This window comes from Cibotium barometz, chromosome 16 (assembly GCF_041138505.1).
Source record: "Cibotium barometz isolate CiBa-2024 chromosome 16, ASM4113850v1, whole genome shotgun sequence".
Taxonomy (NCBI): Eukaryota; Viridiplantae; Streptophyta; class Polypodiopsida; order Cyatheales; family Cibotiaceae; genus Cibotium; species Cibotium barometz.
Window position 1 is genome coordinate 51,111,911 of NC_141061.1, and position 12,040 is coordinate 51,123,950.

Here is a 12,040-nt window from a genome sequence, read left to right on the forward strand (position 1 = left end):
ATATGCGCAGACATATGGCATTGATTATGAAGAAACTTTCAGCCCAGTTGCCAAGATGGCAACGGTGAGAGTTGTGATAGCAGTGGCTGCGTCAAAGCAATGGTCTTTACATCAGATGGATGTAAAGAATGCATTCTTGCATGGGGATTTGCAAGAAGAGGTGTATATGTTGCAGCCACCTGGTTATGAGGATGTGGGTCACCCCGAGCATGTTTGCAGGTTGAAGAAAGCCTTGTATGGCTTAAAACAAGCACCAAGAGCATGGTCTGACAAGATTTCTGAATATCTCGTCACTATTGGCTTTCATGTAGCCAATGCAGATTTCTCATTGTATGTGAGACATGGTGATAGAGGAGTTGTGCTTGTTGTCATCTATGTAGATGACTTGATCATTACGGGGGACCATGATGCAGAGATCTTTGATGTAAAGATCTTGCTTAGACAGAAGTTTGAGATGAAGGATCTGGGGGAGCTCAGATATTTCTTGGGCATTGAGGTGATTAGGTCACCACATGGTATTGGATTACTGCAGAGACAGTATGGCTTGGACATGTTGTCCAAGTATGGTATGACAGGCTGTAAGCCTATTTCTGTGCCATTGGATCAGAATAGCAAGTTGAGTGCAGATTCAGGAGAGATCTTGGAGGATCCTACTATGTACAGGAGCATAGTAGGAAGTTTGATCTACATGACGATCACCAGACCAGATTTGAGCTATGCTGTTGGGTTGGTGAGTCAGTTTATGCAGGTTCCACGGAAACCGCATTTGGATGCAGTGAGACGCATACTGAGGTATGTGAAGTCTACTTTACACTGTGGACTATTCTATGAGACTGGGAAAGAGATATGTGTACATGGGTACACAGATGCTGATTGGGCTGGTAGTATCTCAGATAGAAGATCTACCAGTGGATTCATGTTTTCTTTGGGGAGTGCTGCTGTGACTTGGAGCAGCAAGAAGCAGCCTACGGTTGCTCTATCGAGTACAGAGGCCGAGTACAGAGGAGCTGCTATGGCAGCATGTGAGGTAGCTTGGTTGAAAAAGCTACTTGCAGATTTGGGTCTATCAGTGGATAGACAAGTTGTCATTTTCTGTGACAACATTAGCAGTATACAGTTGGCCAGGAACCCAGTCTTTCATGCTCGTACGAAGCACATAGAGGTTCACTACCACTTCGTCAGAGAGAAGGTCTTGGCAGGAGACCTTGACCTTGTTTATGTCAGCACAGAGGATCAGGTAGCTGACATCTTCACCAAAGCATTGGGTATAGAGAAGCTCCGCAGATTCAGGGCTTCACTTGGTGTACATGAGATGGAGTTGAGCTCGAGGGGGAGTGTTGAGATATCGAGCTCGTCTAGTGAGGCGGTGGCCACTGATGACCCGCCTGGGGGATAGGCCCCACACTTACACCACTGGCATGGTTGGTGAGATCTTGGGTGACATGCGGCCAGTGGGATGACAGGCTGTGTGACAGCCACTCTAGAGACTGGCATAGTTATAGCGCCAGCTCATTTAGTCGGGTTCACACTATAGAGAACCTGTGTATGTATTTGGTTGAGTACCTTTCATATTGTGTGTACTCTTATTCTTGTATATGGTGTGTTGAGTGTTGAGTAGAGAAGAAGAAGATTTTCAGCCTCTCACCTTGTGTGTTCTCTATTAGGGTTTTGTGAGTGTGTGTGTGTGCTTGCAAGAGCTCAAGCTCTCTTCCCCCCTGCATCTTTTCACTTCTCGAGGAGTTGTAGAGATTAGAGACCTCGAGGGTTACGAGCTCGGCCATTGGAAAGATCCTCATGATAGTTGTGGTTCACTAGGTAATTTCTTGTTGGATGTGTTTCAAGAGGGGTTAGGGTGAGCCATAACACCCTTCAATTGGCACTCCCTCCTTGGAAAGTGGTGGTGTCAGTTACCGCTAATCCTCTGTGTACGAAGACAGTGAGGTCGCCTCACGTGCTCCCACGACAAGTTGCAGAACATGAATTTAGCAATTCCTAACCTCACGTCTCCTCAAAAACCCATTTCTTTGACCTTGACACTTTTTGATCAGCAAGTGAGGATTTCATAGAGCCACCAATGGCTACGAACCGGCCCATTGATGAATTCTCCAATAGTGGTCTAGACCTACCCCCACTTCAAGAACAATAACCCCACTCTCAACAAGTGAGAAAATGGTCACCTTCAACATTAATGCTCTCCCTCCTACCAGATCGGAGGAATCCCATGAAACCTTTGATGGGTGGTGTATAGACATCCTTAAATAGATGATCAATCCAATCACCCATGAAGTGGAATAGTTGATGGCCACCACCAGATCTATGAGATTGAAGGGGTAAACCAAGAAGTGTAGTTGAAACTCTAAACCCAAAGGCTCAAAGATTTACAAATGGGTGTAGAGTGTGCACAGATACTCATGGGAACATCTACTACTAGGAGAAACCCCTTTTGTGACCACACAAATGCTCGCTTAGAAAGAGGGTTCCCTTTAGTGTCACAAGAGAAACCTCTTTTGACCATACAAATGCTCGCTTAGAAGGAGAGCCCCCTTCATTGTCAATGGGCGAGTTGCCGATCATAAACCTTGTGGAGGGGATTCTATTTAAAAATCTAGATCCTCTTGCCTCAAGCCACCCACCCTTGGTTGAAGATTATTCTTGTGTGGAAGTGCCACCACATTACCAAAGCATACGACCATTCCATTAAGTTTGGGACTACCTTAGATGTCTCAACTTAGCAATGAGTCCCTAGACTTCTTGAGAAACCTAGGAAACACTCATATCTCACCTTAGAAGGTGTAATTACCTTACTGAGAGCGCTTATCTTCAATCAACGGACCAAGATAGAAATGGACACATTAGGGATGTCTATAGTTATGTTTGCTCCAATCGCACTCACATTGGGTGAGTTCCTATATCAAGAGACCCCGGTCTTTGGCACAATGTAAGGGAATGGATGGATGCATGCTTTGGCCCAATGAAGACACCAACTCAGAGACTGAAGAGAGTGAGAGTGATAAAAATCCTAGGTAATTGTATAAGGATATGCCTGTCAACAAACTTGGCAAAGTACTTTGAAGGTGAAGAACTTAATGCCACCTTGTCTTTGCGGCTACGAACTAAAACATCCACAACCATCCTAGATGGTGGGGCTAGAGTGAGTATTACTACTAAAAAGAAATAGGGCTAGAGTGATTATTGTAACCAAAAAGCAGTGGGACAAATGGACATCACTAGCACTCATGTGACAAACAATTTGATCTAAATTGGCTAATGGTAACCTCACTTTACCCCATAGGAGTGGTAAGAGTGAACCGGTTGACCTCATGTGGATTAACTTTTTATCACATATTTGTATGGACTTTAAGAAATCAACCACTTAAAATGTGATGTTAGGCAGGAATTTATGAGATAGTTGAAGATGATCCATGTGACTGGGGAACTGGCCACATCTTCTTGCAAAAGAAGGATAACATCATGAAGGTCAATCTTGCAAAAGAAGGATAACACCATGTTATCCTTCTTGTAAAATAATGATAACATCATGAAGGTCAATCTTTGGAACTAGAACTATCATCCAACAACCAAACACCTACTTGAAGATAATGATTCATTGAACGAAGTAACGAAGATGAAGCCAGGGTTGTTTGCCTCTGAATTTTCCAAATAGATGATGTATCATCTGTTAAACTGATCTTTGATGCAAATGGCTTCTTTGAACTTGGGAAGGATGAGAACTGGCTTCACATCCTTGCTACCATGGATACATTGCCCAAATTTTATGGTACATGGTTCTGTGATGATAACACAAATGAGGTTATACCTATATGGAACTAGAAGCTTGATGTAAAAAACCCCATAATAGAAAGATCCATGAAGACTTTGGTCCAGATGGGAAAACTAACAAGGATGGGGGAGTTTACCTAACCAACATGGATAGACTTGTTGGAGTTGAGGAAGAAGAATGTTGGGACGTAAGACCCTCTCGTTTATGGTTGCATTTGCTGGAAGGCAAAGACTTTGTTCACAAACTAGATCTTCTAGATTGTACTTTGTCATCACAGCTTGATGTCTTACGAGACATGGACCTCCCTTGGGAAGCCTTCTTTGTCATTACAAGACATGGACCTCCATTGGGAAGCCTTCTTTTTCATTACAAGACATGGACCTCCCTTAAGAAACCTTCTCTGTCATTAGCTGATGCCAAGGTCAAACCAATTGGAAATCACATTAGGGGGCATTTGAGCATAAAAGGGCCCTGTAAGGATCCCTAATTTTAAGGAATTAGGAATAATTTTATTGTGGCTTAAGAAAACAAAGCTCATAATGACGCCTACTTTTGGGTCTAAAAGTAGGGGATCTCTCTAATTTTTGAACTAGGATTCTCTTTCTAACTATTAAAACCCCCTACTAAGATCACTAATATCTACGCTTTCGTTCTTATTTACTCCACTTTAATAGTCATATTTGAAATTCCCCCCACATTCCGTTCCTTTCAATCATTACTATTATTGATCACCTTTCCTATACCAACCTCTGCAACAATAACATTCTCTCTCTCTCTCTCTCTCTCTCTCTCTCTCTCTCTCCCTCCCTTTTTTCCAAGCTCTCTTCTCCTACAATAGAACAACCCTGAGTTTATCTCCCTCTCTCTCTCTCTTTATCTCTCTCCCTCTTCACAATAGAATAGCCCTGTTGTGAATACAATAGGGAAGCCCTGAGTCACTTCAGATTAGTCTCTTCCATTTTTCGAATGGCAAAAATTTCAGATTCAACAAGAGTGCGGAAGGTGGACTTGTATATTCGCATATTGAATGAATATGCACCAATCAAGAAAGAACATCTGAATGCACATGAGAAGCATGCAAGAAGACAACAGGGTCAAACTAATGTGGATTTTTGGATTGATGGAAATTTATTTTGGATTGATGGAAATTTATATCCTAATGATCCTTCTTCTCATTGGCCTCCACCCTTCACTAATCTCCCTTCATTTATTTAGTTTGTTGGAGAGGGTGAGAATGGGCTGCTTGGGTATTGTAGAAGGTTAAGCATGAGCGATGCATGGAGAGTCCAATTTCTCCACTCACAAACACAAAGCTTAAAAAGCACTTTGAGTAGTGCGCAACATGCACTACAAGATGCACAAAATAATATTGTAGAGCTAGAGAAAAGAGACAGAGAAAGAGGCTTGTGTTATGAAGCTACGAGACACAATCTCTCGCATGTGGGAGTAAGAGAGCAAAAGAGGACAAGCAATAACATTCAAAAACTCGTAGTTGGTGGTAGTGCTCGCAAGCGAAGAATCCATGTAGCATGGTTTGTTTTTTGTTCTTTGGCTATTATTGTTGCAAGTAATTTTGATTAAGGTATTTTTGGTTGTGGTTTTTTTGGTAATCTTTATTGGTTTGTGATAGGAACTTTTTGAAAGAAGCATGTGGTGATAATGGTCCTCAAGATTTTGGAGAAATATTACATAGTTGTGTGAGAAGGCATGACATTCTTTCTATCATTCGAGACCCACGTGACAAGAAGATACGTCAGGTACTCGCAAATGAGATAATGGATGACATTACCAATCTTCTAAGCATTGAGGAGGTTCAGAATGCATATGCGATGAGATGGGAACTAGCACAAATGGATATCAAGCCCTCCACCAATTGTTAATAGATACACTCCGCAAACAAGGCATCACAAGGAATATTTTTCCTTCCCCCAGAAAGATAAGATTAGCAAAGAGGACATGCAATGACGATGTATAACGCAAAATTGGAGAGTACTATTGCATCAATGATACATTAACCATTGGAGCTTGGGGGGAAAAGCAAAGCACAAAGATTATGTATCCCTACAATGAGTTCAACAATATATTTGTTGATCTACGTCTTCAGAGAGCTATGATCTTATTCTATGGACTACCTAAACAATGTAAGTAATTTTTTACATTCTTTGCGAGCTAATAAAAAAAATTAAGTACTAAAACTTATCTACTTTTGTTTGTCATGCAAGGTGATAAGGTAAAGTTTTGTGTTGAAAGTGGATGAGTGTCAGATTTCTGAAAGGCAAGAGGTTAGAACGAATGAGTATCACACTTATGAATGAGGCAATGGCATATGCAAAGAGTGAGATCAACATGACTGAGGAGATTGAGTTACCTTTAGAAGGTTCTAATGAAAACCCAGACAATTAGACGAGTAATAGGAAGAGGGTTTGCAAGTTAAGTTTCCCCTCTTTAGTGTCCATCTGAGCGAGAGATATGGTGGCTTGGGGCGTTTGAAGTACTGAAGGAGACACATGAAGTGCTGGCTTGGATGTTTGATAGGATACCATGGATTACCAATGTCATTATTAGAAGTGGAGGCTAAGGGCACTTATACAATAGACTGGCATTTAGGAGGTGACTTGAAGACAATAAGGTGCCTTCTATTGGGTGTCCCCACCACAAGGTGCTAACACCCCAAATCCTTATCCATGGTGCATGAGAATGGTGAGAGAAAAGAAATAGAAGAAGGCAGGAAGGAAGAGGAAGCTAGAGAATCAAGATGATGAGAATGACACAGTGGATGATAATGCTGGGGTTGGTGGTGTCTTGTCTGCTAACATGCTAGTTGAGCCAAACACGCATTTGAGAGACCCTGAATGGAATCCTGTAATTCCATTCGAGCTCAAGAATGTCCACTTTTGTACTTTTCATGCATTCATGCATGTGTCTGATCGTCTGCTCAAGTGTCACGTTGATTATTCATTTACTATGCAAGGCAAGGAAAGACAACATGAAGCTCTTCAAAAAGTAGAGGAACTACTGAACTCAATTGGGTGCCATGGCGGCAATGTGCAGATTATTGTTAATGAGAACACCTCTGGCATAAATCATGAAGTGGCCCAGCAGGTGTCAATGAGTGGATATAAGGCAAGACATTTTCTAGAGAGGCCAGAAAAAGTCCTGGGACTTGTGGAAGGATGTGTGTAAATGCACAATGTTTGATTGCACCAATCCAAGTCTTATAGTTCTACGTGAAAAGGTTTGGTCAAACTTCAATAAGTGGTTAAATTAATAAGCAAAAGTAGGACGACTGTAGAGGAGCGCCAAAATTTCAAGAAGAGCTTCAAAATTTACAAAATCCATGGTTGATACATGGGGTGATACCAACATTATGCATTACATGGTAAACAAGTTTCTTTCTACTCATCATCAATTTGAAATGACTATAAGGTATAAAAAGTATAGCTTCTGAATTGGTCCCGTTTTCTTTTGGCAGCACATTTTGTATGCACAGTGCATACTTCATGAATGAATATGGTTCTCTTGACATGTGGAGCACCCAAGGAATGGAAAAATCTCACTACCAAGATAGAGGAGTATATTTCAAAAACACCCGACATGAAAGAGGAAAGACTCGTACAAATTACCTCAAAGAAATGTTCAATTGGTTCTACAGATATACTTTTGGACAAAAACTATCAATGGAAAAGGCTCGTACAAGTGATTTAGCAAAGGCAGCGCGAAATCAAGCCAAAATGAGGAGATCACTGAAGTGGAAACCTGGCACATGACCAACACGTCATGCGGCATAGAGATTATCAACAAGAAGACGAGAAGGAAGAATTTGGATTTAGTGTAACGAAATTTTGTATGCGAAATTTATAACATTTTGAAGTGTTGTAAACATTTTTGCTGTAGTGGATGTTGCTAGAGTTTTCCTTAAGGAGATCTTCAGATTGCATGGTTTATAGGAGGATAGTAAGTGACAGAGATCCCAAATTCACATCGAAATTCTGGACTGCATTCTTTGAAGCAGTAGGAACTTTCTTGGATCTCAGCACAGCCTATCACCCCAAAACAGATAACCAGACGGAAAGGGTGAATCAAGTAATTGAGGATATCCTTCAGTCATTTACAGTAGGGAGCCCAAGAAGTGGTTAAGTCATTTGCATTTGGTCGAATTCGCTTACAATGCTTCTTATCATTGGAGCATTGGGATGAGTCCTTTCAAAGCTTTGTATGGACAAGATTGCCTTACACATTGACTTGGTCTGATCCATTGATCAGAGTCGAAATGTCCAGACAAACGCTTGACGACATGGACCAGCCGATGCAATCAATCCTCCGTAAAGATATAAGGGCAGTCCAAGACAAACAAAAGCATTATGCAGATAAAAAGAGGTCAGAGAGAGAGTTTGAAGAATCAGATATGGTCTTCATTTGAGTACGACCAAAAAGAAGTTCCTTATCCTTAGGGAAGTACAAGAAGCTCTCTCCCAGGATACTGTGGGCCGTATGCTGTCATCATAAAGAAAGCGGGCGATCTAGCCTACAAACTTCTTCTACCTCCCCATCTCAAGGTACATGATATATTCCATGTCAGTTTGCTTAAGAAGTATGTACCTAGCCCGAGTTACATGCTTGATGATGATGAGCAATTGATCTCTCCGACTCAACCCAGATGGTACTCCAACCTGAGGAAATACTTGACATTCGGGAGAAGATTCTCAGGAGTAGAGTCCTCAGAGAATTCTTAGTAAAGTGGAAGTTCTTCCCTCTAGAAGACGCCACTTGGGAAAAAGAAGAGTTGGCGAAAGATTACCCCCATTTTGCGAGATGAGAACATCTCCCGTTTTTCAAGTGGGAGAGGATGTAAGATTCCTCCTTGGGCTGAATATTGATTAAGCCTCTACTTGAATCCCTTGTAATCATTCTATGTTTTTGAATATAAGAAAATATTATTTTTCCTTGTTTTGCCTAGTGAGATAAAAATTTATATAGAGTGGTAAATCAATATTGGAATATTTTTGGATAAATAAATTCTACAGATATCAAAAAAATATATTCCTGAAACAAAAAATCAAAATAAATTTTCCAAGGTGCAATTGGAATTAATAAAAATTGATTTAGAAGACCTTAGCCTAAGGGTCAAGATTTTTGAATTTTTTATTACTATGGTTCAATTAAGGTTCCTATGGACCAATAAGATTAATCCAACTGTTGGGATAAGATAAATCCAAAGAATAAAAGAAAATATCCAAAAATGAGTAAATGTCCACATAAGATGAAGAGTTGACTAAGTACTAGGTTTATTAGTTAAAAATTATGAAGTATTAATAAAAAAATGAGATATTTTGGAGTAATCATTCATTTTTGACACATGGGTAAGAAAAAGGGGGCCCTTCAGGAAGTTTTAAACTAAAAAATAATAGGATATTTTTATCTCTCCTCTCTCCTAGATCAAACCAAATAAAAAAGGGAGCCAAATTGGTCCAAATCAAACCAAATAGATATTTTTATCTCTCCTAGATCAAACCAAATAAAAAAGGGAGCCAAACTGGTCCAAATCTTATCCAAATTCAGCCAAACTGAAGCTGGAAAATTCTAGAACTCAGTTGGACTCAGTTAGTGGCCTCCCTCACCTATAAATAGACCCTCATTCTTTTGTATTCTCATCTGTGAACTAAGCTATGCAGGTATTACTCTAAGTTAAGCTTATTTTCTATTATCCCTACAAAATTGAAGAGATTGGATTCTCTCTCTCTTCAATCTTCCTTGGAGAATCCAACAATATACCAAACCAATTGATTGCTTGGGGGCCTCTACTGTGATCAAAGAATCAAATAATTTAGGAGGTAAAGTGTGGATTATTGTCTTCTTTTTCTTAAAACTCCAAATGTTTCTCTTCTGAACCCCTCTCAAGCTTGAGAAGCATTAATTTTAATGGCTTTTGAATACTATTGAAGTTCTTTAATGTATTGTAATGAAGAAACACATAAATTTCCATTTATGCTTAATTTATAATGGTTTTTAAGCATTTCTCCCTCTTCCCCAAAGAATAGGTCATTCCTATGACCTATTCTCAATTCGAATGAAGCTTCTCATGAAGCATTTCTCTAATCTAAAAGTAATTTCTATGCTCAAATGTAAGGGATACTGGTAGTGGTGCCATTCTCCCCTTCATTCAAGGTGATGGGAGACCTTGAGAATGGCACCACTGCCATTCTTTCTCGAATGTAAGGGAGAATAAAAGTGGTGTCATTCACCCCTTCAATCAACGTGATGGGTGCCTTGAGAATGGAACCACTACCATTCTTTCTCGAATGTAAGGGAGAATGGCAGTGGTGCCATTCTCCCCTTCAATCAAGGTAATTGGAGGCCTTGAGAATGGCGCCACTGCCATTCTTCCTTGAATGTAAGGAGAATAACAATGGTACCATTCTCCCCTTCAATGAAGGTGATGGGAGGCCTTGGAAATAGCACCAGTGCCATTCTTCCTCAAATGTTAGGAAGAGAATGACCCACATGTAGCTCCTATAAACTAACCTTAGTAGAGTTAGTAGGGTTCATATACTTAAAATAATGTGAAAAACCCACATGTATGTGCACATACATAAAAAACCCAAATGTATGTGCACACATACATTTGATCTAGATCAAAAGCAAAAACTCGTAAAACCAATTGAAAAAGAAAATAAAATTAATTGGGCTAACACCAATATTTAATTAAAAATATTAACAATAAAATTTTAAGTGTTTCCATGGAAAAATAAATTAATAAGGCCTATTGTGTGTGGGTTCACCTTAATTTAATTTATAGGTTAAAGCTTTAACTTTTGTAAGGGTTAGAAAACCTTGGTTTAACTAACATTAGCTTAAAAAATTCAAGGGTGGAGTTTAGCCTCCAAATCCTATGGCTTACACGTACCATACCGCACTGTACCTAAAGTACTCAACCACTATGCTATTAATTATTAATTATTAGATATATTCCTATTAATTTATCCTAAGGTAAGGTAAGGAATATCTAGCATCCATATAAAAATAGCATGAAAGAAAATGGTAATGATAAAATGAAAACTAATCTATTAACTATTGAGTAAGACTAAAATAACTAAAAAATAGGCCAAATAAGTGTTGTACATTGAACCTCATATTTGGTACGTAGACCTTATCCATACGAGGTACGGTACATATGGAGTGGTACAAAAAGTACTGAAGGTACACATCGGATGTGTACAGGTATGGAATGCAACTATGATTAATAGGAATATATCTAATAGGAATAATTAATAGCAATAATTAATATATCTAATAGCAATAATTAATATATCTAATAGGAATAATAACTAACCTTAGTTTAACTAATATTAGTTTAACTTATGTTAGTTAAACTAATTAAGCTAGCTAAGCTTAGCTAGCCCTAGCATTTTTTTTAAAGCTTGCCATCATTGAATTTGTGAGAGCCACGCGATCGTTGGGGCGATTGGGAGGAGGAGAACCAGTCGTGGGTGCACTCGAGAGAGTAGAATCTATTCATCCCAATCGGAAACATGCAGGCTCTCTATCTCAATCTTTATGTCTTGCCTGCTTCCTCAACGATTTCTTTCCAGGGATCCTTTGCTCTCTCTCTCTCTCTCTCTCTCTCTCTCTCTCTCTCTCTCTCTCTCTCTCAATGGGGGCTGGCCACCACAGGCTGCTTACCTATGCAGCCACCCCTATGCTCCCTTGTCCACTAGTATTCGGTAAGATTCCTCCTCAGGCTGAATATTGATTAAGCCTCTACTTCACTCCCTTGTAATCATTCTATGTTTCTGAATACAAGAAAATATTATTTTTCTTTGTTTTGCCTAGTGAGATAAAAATTTCTAGAGAGTGGTAAATAAATTCTACAAATATCAAAAAAATGTTTCCTTGAAATAGAAAATCAAAATAGATTTTCCAAGGTGCAATTGGAATTAATAAAAATTGATTTATAAGACCTTAGCCTAAGGGTCAAGATTTTCGAATTTTTTTTAATTATGGTCCAATTAAGGTTCCTATGGACCAATAAGGTTAATCCAAGTGTTGGGACAAGATAAATCCAAAGAATAAAAGAAAATACCCAAAAATGAGTAAATGCCCATATAAGATGAAGAGTTGACTAAGTAAGTATTAATAAAAAAATGAGATATTTTGGAGTAATCATTCATTTTTGACACATGGGTAAGGAAAAGGGGGCCCTTCAAGGAGGCGCCTATTTCACATGTGTGGATGAGTTTTAAACTAAAAAATAATAGGATG